At 45.4% G+C, this 20,439-nt stretch overlaps 1 long non-coding RNA gene across 1 annotated transcript in view; it reads right to left on the bottom strand.

Annotated features, from left to right (window-relative positions):
- Nucleotides 1–14,579, bottom strand: part of LOC310847256 — a 116,413-nt gene extending 101,834 nt beyond the window's left edge. The window contains exon 1 of the long non-coding RNA XR_014565732.1: nucleotides 14,464–14,579. This is a non-coding gene — a long non-coding RNA (uncharacterized lncRNA). The remainder of the gene's footprint in view (nucleotides 1–14,463) is intronic.
- Nucleotides 14,580–20,439: the final 5,860 nt, after the last annotated feature.

The following is a 20,439-nucleotide window of genomic DNA, read 5'->3' as shown; positions in this document are numbered from 1 at the left end:
ATTTCAGCCCTGTTTAGGGTAGTTTTTAATGTTTGATGCTTTATTGCATTTTTAATATTTTGTTGGAAGCTGCCCACAGCGGCTGGGGAAACCCAGCCAGATGTGTGTGTGGGGGGTATAAATATATTATTATTATTATTATTATTATTATTATTATTATTATTATTATTATTGATAAAACTGGCCTGATATAATCATGAACATGGCCAGACCAAGACATTTTGGCATCTGAGGTGAACCACAAAATAGTGCCTCTGCCCTTGCCAGGGAAGAAAGGGTGAGCGAAGATCTATACAGTGGTACCTCTGGTTACATACTTAATTCATACTTAATTCCAGAGGTCTGTTCTTGACCTGAAACTGTTCTTAACCTGAAGTAGCACTTTAGCTAATGGGGCCACCCACTGCTGCTGTGCCGCCGCCGCACGATTTCTGTTCTCATCCTGAAGCAAAGTTCTTAACCCGAGGTACTATTTCTGGGTTAGCGGAGTCTGTAACCTGAAGTGTATGTAACCTGAAGCGTATGTAACCCGAGGTACCACTGTATTAGGAACAAGGGTGGGAGGAGACTAGTAACACCTAGTACAGAGGTGGCAGATCCAGCCTCTAAGGAGTGTTCTGTTGCCATCTCTCCAGCAGCAGCCATGGGCGATGTATTCCTTGGAGGTTGGATCTTCTGCCCCTGTGGATTTTGCCACCTGAGGCAGTCACCCACCTTGCCTCATGAGTGGGCCGGGCCTGACCAGGAACGCAACTCTTCATCAGTGCATAATAAAAAGGATATCTGAAGAGGCCCAAAGGCTGATTTAGGTAATCTGCACCCAACATTTCTCAACCAGATCGTACTCAAAGCAGAAAACACAAGAGAACCAGCTTATCTCTGTCTACTTATATGGAGTAACCAAATTATGGATGCTTCACTCCTCCTCCCCATTTTATGGGCCCTACATGCACATCATTTGCACACCAGATTCCCCTGCACCTGGAGGGCCAAAGGTTCCTCACACCTGGCCCATGCCCTTGAATATGCGCCACAGGAGTGTTGCAGCATTTCAGAAACAGTGCTGGATCACGCCTTCAACATCTAGCTCCCAAGGAACCATTTGAAACTGGAGGAAAAGAATGGACTTTTACTGGATCCGCACCCCAACTTCACCACCAGAATCTTGGCAGATGGCTCCTTCCCCGTATCGTGACTAATCCGGTGTCACGAACTATTACATCACCGCTCAAGTTGCAGAGCAAAGCCCAAATATCTCTGCTAACAAATGTTAGGCTGAAAACCTATTTTAGGCATTCATGGAGGAGCAAAGGTATTAGTTTTTAATAAGGTCACTGCAACGCTTTTTGAAAAGAAGTGGCTTCTTCCCAAGATTGAAAGGGGGGGAAAAAGGAATCAGCTGAAGCATGGCCTTAGCAAATGTACCAATTTGTTCTGGTTTTTGGTGAGCAAGACATGGGATCAAACTTGGAACTGACCTCCTGGTGACCTGCCCTGTGACTAAGTCATTGCAGCTCCTGCTCACAGGAAATGTGTTCAGTTGGAAGACGATGAGACTTGCAGTCTCAGGGTCACTGAGTTGAGCAAAATCATCCTGCATTGCGGGGGGGTTGGGTTAGATGACCCTCAGGGTCCCTTCCAACTCTACATTTCTATGATTCAACCAGCACCAGTTCATAGTACCTTTTCTTCACTGACTGCCAGGGCTGTGGCCATCTCCTCCATGAAACAAAGTTTCCAGCTGACCAGACAATAACCAGACTGGTCTGCCCGTGTGTCTTTAAGAGCAGAATGATTTATAGAAATGGAGGAAGAATTTACAGGGTGGAGATAAATGTCCACACGTCAAACTGCTATTAAGGCACAGCTACAGAGTTCATGGTGGTCCATTATCAGATAATGGGGGTTTTTTGGGGGGGGTACCTGCACTATGGGATGCGGGTGGCGCTGTGGGTTAAACCACCGAGCCTAGAGCTTGCCGATCAGAAGGTCGGCGGTTCGAATCCCCACGTCGTGGTGAGCTCCCGTTGCTCGGTCCCTGCTCCTGCCAACCTAGCAGTTCGAAAGCACCTCAAAGTGCAAGTAGATAAATAGGTACTGCTCCGGCGGGAAGGTAAACGGCGTTTCCGTGCGCTGCTCTGGTTCGCCAGCAGCGGCTTAGTCATGCTGGCCACATGACCCGGAAGCTGTACACCGGCTCCCTCGGCCTATAGAGCGAGATGAGCGCCACAACCCCAGAGTCAGTCACGACTGGACCTAATGTTCAGGGGTCCCTTTACCTTCACCTGCACTATGGACTTAGGGTGGTATTAACAGAAAACCTACTGGAATGAATGAACATTGACTATGCTAGGTCCGTTAATGTCAACAGGCCTACTCTAAGTAAAACTTACTTGATTGCTACCCATAGACTGGTTTTAATACAGAGGTGGGGAATCTGGCCCTCCAGATGTTACTGAACTACAACTCCCATCCACCCCAAGCACCATGGCCAATGGCCAAAGACTATAGAAATTGTAGTTCACCAACATCTGGAGGGAGCAGAGGTTCACCACCCCTGGAGTAAGTAGGGGAACCCGGCACCCAATTGATGTGCATGTAACCCCCAAAAGGGAGGGGGAGTGAAGCATCCATATAGTCAGGACTTTTTTTCAGCCACAACTCACTGGAACTCAATTCCGGCCCCTCTCAGGTGGGCGCCATTGCCATTATAAGAGAACAAGGGAGGTGTGAATGGTAAGTTCTGGCACCTCTTTTTCTAGAAAAATAGCACTGCATACATTTCCTTGTAGGCAGATAGAGAGAAGCTGATTCTGTTGTGTTTTGTGCTCCTATTGCAAATCTCGAGTGCAAATGATTACCTATGCCAGCCTTGCCACCACAACATCAGGGGCAGGGGAACTGCGTGGTCAGGAAAGCAAAGAGTTAAAGAAAGGGACTCTGGGAAAAGCAAGGTTTTCAGGGGTCTTTAAGGGGAAGGAGAACCACAGGAGATTTTTTTTTAACTTGGAGAAGTCCTGGAATAAAACAACTGAAGAGGCAGCAGACTCTGGAAGAAGAGAGCTTTTCAGGGATATCTAAAAGGAAGGAGAAGTCCAGGCCCAAGGGGCCACTGGAATAGAAGGAGCCTTTTTTTGCCACTCCTTGAAAGTTCTGCACTGGAACCGTGTGTCTAGCTCACAATTGGATTCTCTCTGTGAGTGTCTCTCTCGACAAACAGCAATTGCTCTACGAAAGCTTTGCACAATTCAGGCTGTAGCCTCTGTGATGATGCTTTCTTTTTCTCCTGACATTAAGCCAAGGCATTAAAGGCCCTTATTTGGCTGTTCCCGGGACTATTGTTAGCTTGTGCGTCGGATGCCCCGTCCCTGGAAAAAGAGGATGTTGGTGTGTTTGCAGCTCCTGCTACCAAGGGGATTGGGTTCCTTTGGCCCAGGCCCCCTGGTCTCTCTCAGCAGAGGGTCAGCTGGGGTCAGCTTCTCACAAGTCCCTTTGCTGTTTCTTGTGTGTGTACAGGAGGGGATGGAAGCAATTAGGAGGCAACCGCGTGACGTGCTCACATATCCATGCATGCTCTGTGGGGAGCCTGCCACGCTTGCCGTCCTGCAAGCTCTCTCCTCCCAGCTGAGGGGATTCCCTACCTTTTGCCTATATATGGCCTGCGAACAACAGTGCGATCACAACAGGAGAAGTTGCTATCCTTCATTCAGCATTGTTTAAAGAGGCTGTTTGGCACCGGGCATCGAGAGAGTGTCTTGTTAAAAAACCTGGCACCAGGCATTGTTTGACAGATTTCGGCATTCCAAAGGCTTTACGAGGAGCATGCGGGTGGGATGGCGAAGAGAAAGGGGGCAGCGTGCGTGTGTGTTTTGTGTTTTTAAGACCAAATGTTCACTTTCCCGTTAGGTTTGGGCAGAATAAGTTTGGACAGCCTTATGCAATGTGGACGTTATGGGGAAGGGCTGTAGCTCAGTGATAGAGGACCAATTTTGCATATAGAAGTTGCAAAGTTTTGATCCCTGGTGTTTTTCCGGATAGGGTTGGGGGAGAGACACCCTATTGTACAACCCTGAAAAGCAGACATTGTGTGCATGTACTGGATCAACAGAGCTGCCTTCCTTTTTAAACTGTCCTTGGGAGCTGTCAGTGTGAACCCCTGCACTTCAAAATTCACCACTACAATCAGTGGTCCCACACAAACATAGAATCATGGAATCATAGACTTGGAAGGGACCACCAGCATTATCTAGTCCAGCCCCCTGCAAAACAGGAATCTTTTGCCCAGTGTTTCCACACACACACCCCAAAAAATGTTTAGGAGTACTCTCATTTTGACTCAAGAAAATCACCATTTTATCGTTCAAATCGTGAAAAATAAATACAGTAAATGGACAAAAGTACAAAGAACATGCATTACACCGGGAAAGGAAATAGAGCCGCCATCAGAGGTGGTAACAATGAAACTGACCATCTGCTAGATTCCAACGCCTACTTCACACATTAAACGCTTGCCTCTGTCTGAGACTCAGGAAGCACAATGACAGGAAATGAGGCCACCATTGGAGGTAGCAATGGAACTGACGAATCACCGTGCCATTTGATGGAATTGCCAATTCACCATGCTAGAGAAGAAACTATTTAAATAATAATAATAATTAATAATAATAATAATAATAATAATAATAATAATAATAAGTTTCTTTTCCCATTAGATTCACAACATTTTTAGGGGAATGTGTACCCCTGCATCCCCACAGAAAAAAGCACTGCTTTTGGCCAACATGGGGCTCAAACCCACAACCATGACATTAAGAGTCTCATGCTCTACCAACTGAACTATCAAAGCTGTCTAGATATTCACCCGGACTACTATTGTTTACTCTCACTGGCAGTAGCAATACTAGGTCTAAGCCCTTCCGAGTCATGCTCAGGGCATCCTTGTTGTTGTTTAGTCGTGTCCGACTCTTTGTGACCCCATGGACCAGAGCACGCCAGGCACTCCTGTCTTCCACTGCCTCCCGCAGTTTGGTCAAACTCATGCTGGTAGCGTCGAGAACACTGTCCAACCATCTCATCCTCTGTTGTCCCCTTCTTCTTGTGCCCTCCATCTTTCCCAACATCAGGGTCTTTTCCAAGGAATCTTCTCTTCTCATGAGGTGGCCAAAGTATTGGAGCCTCAGCTTCAGGATCTGTCCTTCCAGTGAGCACTCAGGGCTGATTTCCTTCAGAATGGATAGCTTTGATCTTCTTGCAGGGCATCCTTAGGTAGATGCAAAAGCACCTATGTGCTGATGTCCCATTTTACCCTCCCACCTGCACATTCCTCCAATTCTGGGATTACTTGGAAGCAGCAGCTGGCTCTGGGAAGCTGCCTGCCACTTAGATTTCCCACAGTGCCCCAGAGCATTCAATGCAATGTCCCCCAGGAGCACTCTGGGAAATTTATCATGGCAGGTGGCTTCCTAGACCCAGCTGCTGTCTCTGGGTGAGCCACAGCCAGGGAGAAGACAGCCTGCAGGTAAGAGAAACACTCGCCTGGAGATGCCAGGAGTTGAATTTGGGGTCCTTGACATGTAAAGCCTACTTTACCACTTAGCTACCGGCTCTCCAGTTGTAGATTACTGATGCAGTCAGGGATAATCCGGTGAAGCTGTAATAGCTGGAACTGGAAGGCAGAGAGACTTTTCTGTGGGAAACCTCTTACATAAATATACAATAAGAGTAAAGCGACTATGGGCGGAGGATGCTAATTCTAGTTGTCATGGAAAATGGAACCTTCAAATGGTCTCTTGATTACCTAGGGATCCGTCTTGCAATACCAGATGTTTCCAGATGCCCTGTTCATTGGGTAGAGATGGAGGAATCTGTCATAGGTGGTTCTCTCAGTTCCTCATCTTTCAATCTTAAATTCAGTGCACCACATTTCTGAAGCAATTTGTGAATTTTGATTAAAATATGTAATCCTCATGAAAATTCACCAGCAATTCAGTGTGAATTTCTGTCAATAAACATCTTTTCGTAAGCAGTTTTGACTACCCATGTTTGCAAGCAACTCCACCCAATGGAATGCAATTTTGTATGCTGTTTATATGCATTTATATGCACGCGGGTGGCGCTGTGGTCTAAACCACAGAGTCTAGGACTTGCCGATCAGAAGGTCGGCAGTTCGAATCCCCGCGACGGGGTGAGCTCCCGTTGCTCAGTCCCTGCTCCTGCCAACCTAGCAGTTCGAAAGCACCTCAAAGTGCAAGTAGATAAATAGGTACTGCTCCGGTGGGAAGGAAAACGGCGTTTCCGTGCACTGCTCTGGTTCGCCAGAAGCGGCTTAGTCATGTTGGCCACATGACCTGGAAGCTGTACGCCGGCTCCCTCGGCCAATAAAGCGAGATGAGCACCGCAACCCCAGAGCTGTCTGCAACTGGACTTAGTGGTCAGGGGTCCTTTCCCTTTCCCTTACCTTTGTACACAATACTTGTACACATGGCAAAATTCAGAGAAATGCGAATTTCAAAGGAAGGCTGTGTTTCAGTTCTCATCCTGTTTTTGGAAAGGGCAGCCTAGGCTTGTTTACTGCAGGATATGAACTGAATCGAATTTCTCCTCCACCTGTATTATTAAGCATTTATCCTGATCTTTTTGCAGGGAGGATGCAAGTGTCACCCCGCACTTTCCAGGGCATTTCCCTGTCACTTTCCTTACCGCAAAAGACCTATCTTTTGGGGAAGTGGGCTTGTTGCTCATGACCTTCAAATCAACTTTAATTGCACAATCTGAATATGCCAGGATGTGGTCGGACCCACCGTCCTGCATATAGCGGCAGCCTGGAATCACCCACTGTTAGCAAGTACTTCCCATGTGATGATACCCTACATCACGCTATGCTAGGCCTGCCATACACCTGGATTTTCCAGGACATTAGCAGGATTTCAAAGGTGGAATTGACGTTCACAACCCGAGCATCCACTGTGATCTCGCTTTCTGATTCGGTCATCTGCTGTAGCCAAAGTAGCACCATCTAGGCACCAGAAAAAGCTGTCAGGGAACCCGAGAGAAGGATACCGTATTTACTCAAATGTAACGCGCCATCGAATCTAATGCACACCCCAATTTCCATGATGCGATTTGGCAAAAGAGGTGTGCATTACATTTGAGTAAATACGGTAAATAAAAACCTTCAGGGATAATAATAATAAAAAATGCTAAGAGGGGGAAAACCCAAAGAGCAGTGACTATGATGGAGAAATGGAGTGTCTGGCAGGGGCAGGTTGTAAAACCAAGGGAGGGGGAACGTGGTTGGCTGGCATCTTGAAGAGGAGCACACCATGCTGCAACATTTTGTTGCAGCATAATAAATCACCATCCAATTCCTGCCCCTCCTGCATCCCACGCTCCATCTAGGCCCTCAGTTACACAGAGCTTCATTAAGTTAATAGGGAACAGGAAGGAGAACCTCCCCCCTCGCGCTCCAAGCAAACTTTTAGGGTAATTGATTTCTTTTGCATTGTGCTGCTGTCGCCGCTCGTAAATCCCGATTTGGGGGGAATTACGTGCTGCTGTGCTGTCCGCTCCGAAATCTAAATTGCCGGTTAGCTCCGGCAACCAACGCTGGAAAGGGCACTCGCCTCGTGGCTTGGCAGCGAGAACAGACCAGTCAGGAGAGCCTCCGCCAGGGACCGCAGATTTATAGGCTGTTTCTCCTCCGTCAGGCAGCTCAGGATAATAAGGCAGCATAAATCCCTCCCTGCAAAAGGGCATCCTCTTCATAAAAGCGCAAGTGCTGAGGGCTGCAGTTCAGGGTGTTTGTGAAAGTCTCGGCGCCTCCCTTTGACCTGCAATTTCCTCTATGACTTCGCTTTGCTCACACAAGAGTGGCGGCCTGCAGGGAGGTTGACTGGCAGGTCACATCTAGGAGAGACCAGGATGCTGGTGGAATGGGACTGGTCAGGGCCCTAGGCCTGTCCCCTGGGTATTATTATTATTATTATTATTATTATTATTATTATATTATTATTATTATTATTATTATTATTATATTATTATTATTATTATTATTATTATTATTATTATATTATTATTATTATTATTATTATTATTATTACAGTGGACCCTACTGCTCTGGATACATAATCTTCAGGTTGCGAAAGTGGCAAACCTGGAAGTGTATTCTTCTGGGTTTTGCCGCTCGCGCATGCGCAGAAGCTCTCTATTGTTCCATGTGCATGCACAGCAGCAGTGCCTCTAGTTGCAGATTTTTCCGGGAGTGCACGGACCCTCGAAATGAATTAAATTTATAATCAGAGGGTCCACTGTGTTGTTGTTGTTGTTGTTGTTGTTCTTCTTCTTCTTCTTCTTCTTCTTCTTCTTCTTCTTCTTCTTCTTCTTCTTCTTCTTCTTCTTCTTCTGTTGAATTTATATACCGTCCTATAATCGGGGGTCTCAGAGCAGTTCACACAATAAAATCAAGCTATAAAACCACAAAATACAAAATGAAAATGAAAAACAACCCAATAATCCCTCCCCCCCAAAATAGAACACGTTTTAAAAGGGCATAGGATGTCAGTCAGATCAGCCAAAGGCCTGGTTAAAAAGGAACGTTTTTGCCTGGCACCTGAAGGTGTATAATGAAGCTGCCAGGCGAATCTCCCTGAGGAGAGCATTTCACAAACGGGGAGCCACTGCAGAGAAGGCCCTGTTCTCATGTTGCCACCCTCTGGACCTCTCGAGAAGGAGGCCACGAAGAAGGGCCTCAGAAGATGATCTCAGGATCTGGGTAGGTTCATATGGAAAGAGGAGGTCTTTGAGGTACTGCGGTCCTGAGCCATTTATTCCTGGGTTACCAACCAGAATTTCAGATCTGGTGCAGATGAGCGTCAGAGCTCATGGGAGCACTGACAGTCTCCAATAGCTGGTAGATGAAGAGGGAGAAAAAAAATCAGGTCGGGTCATAGAACCATAGCATTGCATAGTTTCTGCAATGAAAACAGTTAAAAACACAACGACAACAGATGCATTTAGAACGAGAGTAAACCCTAACAATTGGACACTAATGGTAAAGACCCATTGATTCAGCTAGAAAAGCAAGTCAGTACAAACATGTCTTCAGGTGTTGTGAAAGTGTTTTTAGAGCTACTGTGCTTGCGGCACCGATTCCCCATTCACTCTGCACCTCCAGCCCCCCTGAAAATTCTATTTTTAAAAGCTTGTGACTGTCTTCTCTCTGGAGCAGCCTGTCTGTGGGCCCCCTCCCTCCATCTCTCGCCCTCCCAAACTTATTTTAAACTGGAGACGGAACACAGTCGCTGATAAAGCACGAGAGAAGAGATATGGCAACAGAGGGGAGAGATTTCAAGGCCAATGGAAGAAAAGCGGGAGGCGAAAGAACAAGGCCCAGCTCTCTTGAGGAAAAGGACTCAGGGGTGTGTTCAGAACCGTGAGAAGGTTGCAAAAAAATAAAAATAATAAAAATAAAGACATACTGCAAAACTGTCCCATTTTAAGTGGGACATCCTGGATTTACCACTGCAGCTTCCAATTCCAATTCCCTGATGTCCCGTTTTAGCTCCTGCTCTCTGGCGTTGCGTTTTTTGCTCTGGCCCAAGTCAGTTAGCTCCCACCAGAGTGCAGACGGGACCAGAAGATGTGCTCTCACCTTGTGCCTGTTGCCCACTCCTCTTCCTCCCTCCAGAGGTATCACATGGCAGGACAGAGTTTCGGACAGAGATGTGCTCTCCCAAGCCCAGCACATTCACACTCCTGTCTCAGCGACGTCTACGCTGGCTTAGTCAATAGAAAATGACAGGATGCCTAAGGACATGATCTATGGGACACTGGCTTCTGGCACCAGGCCCCTTGGCAGACCAACTTTGCATGTCTGCAAATGTGGCATGAAGACATCATCCCCGCCATGTGGAAACCCCTTGCAGACGACCGCAGTGCCTGGAGACAGGCAGTCAGGTTGTGCATCTATAGCAGTGACCAGAGGAGAAATGAGTGCTGGGAGGAGCACAGAGAGAAGAAAAGCCCCGGCGCATTTGCAGCAGCAGAAGCGGACGCTTCACCTGCCCCAGCTGCAATGAAACATGTCTCTTCAGCCACAACCTCCAAACAGTTTGACTTTACCCCCAAAGGCGCACTTTCCATTATCTCCCAAGACAGACAGATGCCAGCGACAACTCATGTGTGTTTTGTGTGGTGTGGGAGATGCAAATGCTTGCAAATTCCTCTTGTGGGGGCAGGGAGGGGAAATACCCCATGCTGTGCGTTTGTTTGCAACTCCCACATTACCCACAGCTCTCATGAGTCGACCGTCTGATGGACATTTTTTTAGTCCAAGTTGGTCCTGTTTATTATTACCGTATTTTTCTATGTATAAGACACCCCCATGTATAAGACGACCCCTATTTTTTTGAGCCCAAAATTAAGAAACAAATATTTTAAACACCAAGGAGAACAGCTCTGATATTTTATTAAATGTTCAAAACATGGTATATTTAGCACCGTGTATTTAAACATAAAACAGTGAGGCAAGCTGTGTAATGGCGGCTGCTCCTGTCAGCTCAGTGTAACTCCACTGTAGCTGACGCTCTCCTGCCTGTGTGTTGCACTTTTGTCTCAGTATTTAGGGTATGTACCGTATTTGCTCCACAAGCGTCAGCAGATGAGAACACTGATCAAGGAGCTGCGACTGCCAGAGCTGCCTGAGTGAAGAAGAAGAAGAGTTTGGATTCGATATCCCACTTTATCACTACCCGAAGGAGTCTCAAAGTGGCTAACATTCTCCTTTCCCTTCCTCCCCCACAACAAACACTCTGTGAGGTGAGTGGGGCTGAGAGACTTCAGAGAAGTGTGAGTAACCCAAGGTCACCCAGCAGCTGCAGGTGGAGGAGTGGGGAATCAAACCCAGTTCACCAGATTACAAGACTATCGCTCTTAACCACTACACCACACTGAGTGCACTTGGGGAATGGGGGGTCTGCGCAGCCAGGGGGTGGCTGAGGGAACCAGGTGGAAGGGTCAATGTCTGGAGTGGGGGCTGCTGAGGGGGGAGTACCAGACCAGGGTTCGTCGTGAGGCCAATAGTGAGGGGAGCCTGTGGGGAAAGAATGTGGATGGCAACATATATTTATTTATATAGCAGTGCCTCAGGCTACATTACCCTTGGGTAACGTAAACTTCAGGTTTCAAAAATGGCAAAGCCGGAAGTATTTCGCCACACACGTATGCGCAGAAGATGTCTACCATCATGCGCATGTGTATAACAGTGATCCTCGGGTTTCGGAAACCTCAGGATCCGGACGGACCTCTGGAACGGATCCCATTTACAACCGGAGGTACCGCTGTATATTTAATTGCAACATTCCATGTATAAGACGACCCCCAAATTCAAACTTTAAAAAAATGGGGGGAAATATCGTCTTATACATGGGAAAATATGGTATTTGGGTGGGAATTCATTTCGCGCTACAGATTTCTCACGCTGCAGCCAAAACACTTTAATCAGTTAAGAAGCTGAAGCATATCTCCTGCTGCTCCACTGGCGTTGAGCGAACCTAGATCAACCTGTCACTCACTCTGCATATGGTATGGGCTAAACTTCATTAGCCAGCCACTATCTGCCTGCTGATGATTATAAGGGGGGGGGGGGCGACAACCCAGGTAAACCGTATTTATTGCCTCTGAAGTGGCATAAGCTGATTAAACAGCAACAGTCTGTTGCCTGTTTCTTAAGAACCCATTTCAGTCATTTCCTTTGGCAAAAGTCCCTTGGAAGGACAATGCACTGCCATTCTGGTCCATAGATCTTCGCAGGCAACTGTGAGCTGTTTCTATTTGAATGAGAATCTCTGTGAATGTGGTCATCAAACAGAGGCTCGTCAGAATCAGAAGGGGTTTGCAGGCATTTCCCGTTTAGGTGCCATCACTGGCTGGGTGGGGAGAATGGACTTGGATCCAGCCTTTTTTCCCTCCTACATAGGGCAATTGGCATTACTCTCAGAGATGACCTCCGAGGGGGTTCAGTGCGCAGAACTGGCAAAGAGATATGGGTGACTTGAGTTTTGGAAACAGAAGGGATTTTTCACCCCATAAAGCACTTCTTTGCAGAAGGAGATCATATTCTAGATAATAATCCCATCTACAGCCCTCTGAACACCAGGGACAAGTGACCTCAGTAAAGTTAAAATGTATGAAGCCCATAAACAAAATAGATATTAAGAGTAAAAGTCACATTATATTTTTTTATTGTTATTTGATTGGCAGGCAGTATATATAAGTAAATTGCATGCTTCATGTCTAAGCATCCAACTGTTTCATTTATTTATTTATTTATTTATTTTTAAATGGTTTCTTTTTTTTATCAAGGTAACTTTGTTCAGACAGGACTCGATTCTGTTTTTGTGATGTTTTTGCATTTTATATGATCTTTCACACAAATGCAGAAGCCACTTCTGGAGAGTTAACAGAGTCTAGTGGAAGTTTAGTGTTCCTTTCTTGTTAATTGTTTCCAGGGGGGCGGGGATCTGTTTGCAACCCCATTAATCCAGAAAGTTGTCAGTTGGGCAGTGCTCTGGCACACAGTTTCCACCCAACATTTTTATGGGTGAATATTGGGAGAACAGAAGCCAGAATGTGCATAAGGAGTGGTAGCGTGTCCAATGATGTCTGCCGTTGTGTCACACCGCACACACTGGTGCAAATGAAATTTAGCATGACTTGGTATAGCGGTCAAAAAGGCACAATTCCATAATGTAACAGTAAAACATCCACAAAACTCTTAGATGACTGTTATTACAGTTTAAAAGCAAAGGTTCATTATCATATGTGGCAGATTGAATTGCTCTTCTGATTTGTCCTTCTTTCGATACACCTTTATTGATTAGTTTATTCTCTGTATGAAACTTTCCATAAACGATGTAATCAATCAATGACCTTTTAAATGTGTATGGGTGTGTTGTTGTTGTTGTTTGTATGTATGTCTTTTGTGTTTTTATAATGTTAACCTGCCTGTGATCTTTCAATCAATCAATCAATCAATCAATCAATCAATTAATGTCCTGATTTCTAATATTCCTTTAACACTGCATTATTATCTATCTATCATCTATTAATCAATCTATCTATCATCTATCTCTATCTCTATCTATCTATCTATCATCTATCTATCTATTTATCTATCATCTATCTATCTATTTATCTATATCTATCATCTATCTATCTTTCATCTATCTATCTATCATCTATCATCTATCATCTATCTATCTATCTATCTATCTATCTATCTATCTATCTATCTATCTCTATCATTTAATTAGATAGATAATAATGAACTGTTAAAGGAATATTAGAAAAAATAACTAACTAACTAACTAACTAACTAACTAACTAAGCAAGCAAGCAAGCAAGCAAGCAAGCAAGCAAGCAAGCAAGCAAGCAAGCCAGGTAACACAATAATCCCCAGGTATGAATTCGCCCTTGCTGAGGTGCATATAGAAAAATGTACAGGTACTTCAAAATATTGAAACAATGAAGAACTTTCACCTGAGCTGCTAACATTGGATTCCTAACTTAGCAAGCTATTTATGATAACTGATGGGGTATGTTCACCCATCCCTATTTTTAACCCAGAGCTCAGTTCCACAAACTAACGTCAGGTTATATTGCACGTATTAATCATAAGCCAGCGTCGGTGCCAGGAATATGTTCTCCCTGAGAATAGAACTTTGATTTGCTAATTACTACCAGAGAAATGCTGAAGGCTATTTATTATTATACACAAGGCCAGAAAAGTCCCGAGGACGTAATGTTTTGGTGCCATGCACTGAGACATTTCAAACATCTTGTGGATCTTGACGGGGCTAGCAAGGAACTTGAGTATAATGCTTCAGGCTACCGATAGCAAAGAGTGGGTTAGTATCTTATGTGCAACCTCTTTATCAATAATTATCTTGCACTTGTGGCAAGTAGCTGGTGGGTCTCAAACTCTCAGTGAGTTAGGGACTTCCTCTGCATGTAAAGAAAGAATTGAGTGGGTCCAACAGCCAAGAAGGTGGTTTCTGCGTGTACTGTAGTGTGAAGTGAGGGGTAGATGTGGCTCATCAACCTGATCCTAAACCTCAGCTACCTTACTGGATATTTTCAGGAGAAGAAAAGGCTATGGAGTAAACCCTACAGAAATATGGAGTGGAGTCCCTAAGAACTTGCCTTGTACGCCTCCTCCCGGCAGCTCCTGCAGCCAAGTTGGTGCCAAACATATTGCTCTGCTTTCCTTTGGACCATATCAGTGAGGCCAAGAGAGGGGTTGTGTCATCTGGGCAGCCCAGGACCACCACACACACTGCCCAGGCTTGCACCCTGAGGAGGTCTCTTCAGCGCTGCTAACACAGCACTTCGATTTCACCTCTCTGGAGGCATACTCCGTTGTCTCTCAAGACAGATGGATGCAGGAATTTAGAGAATCTGGCCAACTGTTATGTACTGAAGTTCTCACCCTGGGCCAGCAGGGGGATACTGTAGATAGTTTTCACTCAGGTCCACATATGCAAATAAGGAATTGAAAGTGACGTTCTGCGATTGGATAGTTACAGAAAGTTGTTACTGTTGCTTTGTAGTGGAGCTCTGTATAAACAGGTTGGCTGAACCCTTCAGTCCAGTTCTGTTCTGGGCCTGTGAATAAACAAGAGCTGTTTGAAGAATCTCTGTGTCTTCTGATATGTTCACCCACAACTTAACACCAACAGAGCCCAGTTTGGCCAAAATAAGTGGGACAAAGTAGACAGGACCCAAGGAAAGTGTGGTTGGGGAGAGGTGGAGCAAATGAGAAAGCAGGGCTTCATTGAGGCCTTAGGAAAAAGATGTGCACTACTGTATTAGCAGAAGTAGAGTGGACAGGCAAGGGTGAGTTGGAAGACTATGAGTGAATTGAGTTGGTAGGGAGCAAAGCGGGCACCGCTGCCTGTACTGTACATTGCTGATTGGCTGGCGCTTGTGACATCATCAATCCACCTTGGTTCTTCTTCCCTTTTAAAAAAAGGTGATTGCTTTTTAAAAAGGGGGGGAAGACACCATTCAAAAGGCATAATTATGCAAATAGTGCATTCTAACAATGCAAAAGGCAACCCTCCTGGAGCATGGGGACCAAACAGGAAGGTCTAAATGGCAAATATATCTCTCAGCTGCAACGCAAAGGCAGGCGGCTGGGGAAGGCAGGCTTTCCCTGCAGGAGGAAAAACAGGGCTGAGTCCTTTGTTTAGGTACACTATGTCGTGTCATTTAAAAAACATGAGCTACTGCCAAGAACCGGAAAGCATCATTGTTTGCTTCAGGTCTCAAAATGCCTGCGGCAGACCCAGCTCTCGGTATGGGTGGAATTGCTTCATGTGGAACACTTAATATGGGTGCCTAACAGTTTCAAACAGAATAATTAAAGTCTTAAAAAGCCATATATGTATGAGTGCATGAAAGATCCAAGAGAAAATAGAGATCAATTGCTTTTTTTTAAAAAAAGAAGTGTGGTGATATGGGAACAGCAGCTGAAAAGATACTCCTCTCTCTTTTAATACCATTTCAGTGTATGCTAACTCTCAAAACATGCATTCAAATGTGTAATTGGGCATAACCAAACTGCTGAAAAGGGACGCGGGTGGCGCTGCGGGTTAAACCACAGAGCCTAGGGCTTGCTGATCAGAAGGTCGGCGGTTCAAATCCCCGCAATGGGGTGAGCTCCCGTTGCTCGGTCCCTGCTTCTGCCAACCTAGCAGTTCGAAAGCACCTCAAAGTGCAAGTAGATAAATAGGTACCGCTCTGCCGGGAAGGTAAACGGCGTTTCCGCACACTGCTCTGGTTCGCCAGAAGCGGCTTAGTCATGCTGGCCACATGGCCTGGAAGCTGTACGCAGGCTTCCTCGGCCAATAAAGCGAGATGAGCGCCGCAGCCCCAGAGTTGGCCACGACTGGACCTAATGGTCAGGGGTCCCTTTACCTTTAAACTGCTGAAAACTGCAATATATGGAGAAGTGCAAAATCTAAATTCTAGTCTGCACATGGCATTTTGCACAGGAATTTGCAAAGATCAGGTTCCTTGCACTACCTTAAGGCACAATCTACTGCCAGTTCCAAAACTTGCTTGTACCAGGGGTATAGGATGGGGTGTGGTGGGGGCGGTGTGCCCCAGGCGTCATCCCTAAGGGGGGTGACAAAAAGGCACACTGCGGGGTGCTTGCAGCTAACTCCGTCACTGACTTGTACTTCTTTCATTTGCTTTTAAAGCATATCTACATTTCTTCTTCTCTTTCTCTTTCTCTTTCTCTTTCTCTTTCTCTTTCTCTTTCTCTTTCTCCTTCTCCTTCTCCTTCTCCTTCTCCTTCACCTTCTCCTTCTCCTTCTCCTTCTCCTTCTTCTTCCTAGTGACGCTGCACCGCACACCTCACCTCCAGCTAGCTAAGTTGTTGCAGAACCAGCGATGGAGCATGAGTTGTCAGCGCCCAGGGCAGGGGTGTGTGTCCGGGGCTGTGCATGTGCCAGGGGAGGGTGGGCACATGCACTGGGGTGGGGCATGGAGGGTGAAAGAGTCAGCCACAGCAAGAAGCCCAGCCAGCCGCCGTGGCACTTGGAGAGTGCAAAGTAGGTGCCCCCATGCAGGCGGCCCCAAAACGGCCTGGCCCAGTGATCCTCTCTGATGCCCGTGAGAGGAGTGCCAGGCCACGCTATGCCCCTATGCAGATTATCAGGCTGGAAAGAGGGAGGTGCTTACATCAGAAGGAGCACCAGATTGGTTGTGCTGGTGCGTTTTCACTACACCAGCCTCGGCAAGGTTCTAAAAAACATTTCTAGTGCAAGTATTCTTTAAACCAAAACCAAAAAAAGCTAACAGGTGGCAAGTCCCATTTTTAAAAAGGCACCCCTGTTTTTTCTCCCCGCATAGCATGGAATGTCTTCTCAAAGATGACGCCTGTGTGTGGCACCTAAAAGCAAAGGAAGTATCCTCCTTTTTTGGAGCTATTGTTTAAGTATATATGCACATTAATGCAATTTTCATTGATTGATGTATTTAGTACTTATTTATTTAAAAATATTTATACACCGCTAAATCGAAAGATATATTAATGTCTTTCTCATCTTGCTGCCCAGCTGGAAAGGCTCTCAGAGTGGATTACATCTGCAATCTGTATATAATAACCAAACCAGCCACCTCTCATACACATAGGGCTAATGACACTTATCAAGAGATTCAAGTTACAAGCACAGAGATTCTGACTAAGCATCAAGAACTTTCTGACTGTAAGAGCTGTTCAACAGTGGAATGATGTCCCCTTTCGGGTAGTAGACTCTCTTTCCTTGAAGGTTTATTATTATTATTATTAGTAGTAGTAGTAGTAGTACCCCATTCCAATAATGGGTTGCCCCAACCACTCAGGGTAGCTTCAAACAGAATATAAAAAACACAAAGAAACATCAGACATTAAAAACTTCCCGAAACAAGACTGCCTTCAGATGTCTACAGAAGGTCACATAATTATTTATATCTGTCAGGAAGGCATTCCATAGGGCAGCCCTCTGCCTGGTTCCCTGTAACCTCACTTCTTGCAGTGAGGGAACTGCCAGAAGGCCCTCAGAGCTGGTCCTCAGTGTCCAGGCTGAACGATGGAGGTGGAGATGCTCCTTCAGGTATACAGGACCGAGGCCATTTAGGGCTTTAAAGGTCAGCACCAACACTTTGAATGGTGCTCGGAAACGTACTGGGAGCCAATGAGATTCCTGCATTGCAGTGGGCTGGACTAGATGACCCTCAGGGTCCCTTCCAACTCTCCAATTCTATGATCCCTGGCACACACACACCCTGGAAAATTATCCAGAAAGGGATGTTGCTCACCCGGTCAAAATGATAAGCATTATTATGGTTGTTGTTGTTGTTGTTTAGTCGTTTAGTCGTGTCCGACTCTTCGTGACCCCATGGACCAGAGCACTCCAGGCACTCCTGTCTTCCACTGCCTCCCGCAGTTTGGTCAAACTCATGCTGGTAGCTTCGAGAACACTGTCCAACCATCTCATCCTCTGTTGTCCCCTTCTCCTTGTGCCCTCCATCTTTCCCAACATCAGGGACTTTTCCAGGGAGTCTTCTCTTCTCATGAGGTGGCCAAAGTATTGGAGCCGCAGCATCACAATCTGTCCTTCCACTCAGGGCTGATTTCCTTAAGAATGGATAGGTTTGTTCTTCTTGCAGTCCATGGGACTCTCAAGAGTCTCCTCCAGCACCATAATTCAAAAGCATCAATTCTTCGGCGATCAGCCTTCTTTATGGTCCAGCTCTCACTTCCATACATCACTACTGGGAAAACCATGGCTTTAACTATATGGACCTTTGTTGGTAAGGTGATGTCTCTGCTTTTTAGGATGCTGTCTAGGTTTGCCATTGCCTTTCTCCCAAGGAGCAGGCGTCTTTTAATCTCGTGACTGCTGTCACCATCTGCAGTGATCATGGATTATTATGGTTAGCTTCTTGAATTTATGAAGTTTAAGCAAAAGCAAGGAATCCATTCTTTAACAAAACCAGTGTGCCAGGGAAGCATGAATCATTGCCATAGATGTGCTTGTATTTGTCAGGGTCACCATCGTGAAGAACGGCTCTAGTATGCTGTAGTTGTGAAGAATTAAAATCAAAGGGGTGGCGTGGGGGGGGGGGGTCTTACCACACAGCTGGCGTTGCTGGCTGGCCAAACCCCATAAACCTGTCGTTATGAAGTATGACAGCACTGGAGATCATAAGGTAAAACTCCGGGGCTGACATGGTTATTAGATGCTAATCCGTTGAGTGTGCATGTCAGCTGCGCGGCTCGGCGTTAACTATAAAAAGCCTCTCTGAGATGGAAAGATGACAAGTGTTAAATTATACTCCTGCCAGGATGGAGTCAGGGTGAACACGCTGCCTCTCCCTGTAACTTTATCTCGTAAATTAAATAGTGTGTGGCTGCTGATGTTCTAACCGTGGAAGAAAAACAAAACTCACTCACCGGATCAGATCATGTGATATACCTCCCCAAATCCCTGCACCTCTCCACCAACTTAAATTCCACATTCTTTATTTTAATGTTCTCTTTCTTTAACCGGAGTTGTTGAAGTTTGGGAAAAGATCATCGCTCAGTCGTAGAGCACTTCTGCATGCAGCAGGTGCATTTTACATTCAGGAATGTAGAAAGTTGCTCCATTATCAGGTCTTACTATTTTTCCTTCTAGCTTGGTAGTTTATACGCCAACATATATACAGCCTCAGAAGTCTTCTCCATTACTTACTGTCTTAAACTAGACATACAAGGACCTTCTACATACAAAGCATCTGTGTAAAAACTGAGCCATGGGCCCTTCCCAGGGATGTGTTCTACTATTGGCAATTTGGAATTGATCCTCACAAACCCTCCCCCCACCTTACTTAGATACCCAAAGCCTTCTGGATCACAGTGCCTGTGGCAACCCACCCACTCACCCCGTTTAGAAAGTCTCCCAGGCAGTCCTGATGATCTCAGATGATCCATGCCCATGGTTGGTTGAACAAACAAGATTATTATCTCCCGTTTTCTTCTTGTTAAACCCAAATTCTTTGCCGATCCTATTAGGAGATTATAGAAAGAGCATCAGTGTATTCCAGCTAGAAGGATTATCCTTGGCTTGCCTGTTGCAGATGAGAACAAAACAAGGGTATTCGTTTTCGTGAAACAGGACACGTAACGTAGCTTCCAGGCTCTAAGCAAATTATTATTTTTTATTAGTGGTCTCAGCGACCAGCTGTCTCGATTTAAAAGATCTGAGGATGTTTGTGGAAACCAACCATCTCCCGGTGGCATCAGAATAGCAACTGTTCCAAGGGATGTCAGATTAGCTCTTCTTGCACGCTGAGTGTTTCTCAGTCAAATGATCAGGACAACCACTTTCTACAATGGGCAGTTGGCAGACAACAAAAATATTCCCCCTTATTTATTTATTTTAATTATTTATTATAGTATTTATCTATTTATTTATTTTTTATTTATTTATAATCTGTACTTTCATTAAAGCATATCAAGGTGAGTCGCAGCACACAGTTATAATAACATCAGCAAAGGCACCCATGAAAACTTCAATAAATATTCATGGGGAAGTTCATACTGCAAAGTTGAACAACATAGTTAAGATGTCTAAAAGAAGACACAGACCATTCCTGTTGAACCTTTGTATACCATGTGCTCCCAACGTTCTTCATAAGAGAACTGTGGCTTGGACAGGAGACATCTTCGTGCAAGATCCTTCAGCAGCAAATTGTCCAGGTGAGACGTAAAGCGCAGCAAGCAAAATCATCCTTAGAGAGGATGGTTTTAAAAAAGATTCAGTATGGAAACATAAATGTCTTCAGAAAATAAAGCTTTGAAGATCATGATCAAACAGGAATCATATGTTAAATTATACATCTAGGAAA

The sequence above is a fragment of the Podarcis gaigeae genome, assembly GCF_964106915.1.
Source record: "Podarcis gaigeae genome assembly, chromosome: 6".
NCBI lineage: Eukaryota > Metazoa > Chordata > Lepidosauria > Squamata > Lacertidae > Podarcis > Podarcis gaigeae.
This window is presented reverse-complemented; position numbering and strand designations above follow the sequence as displayed.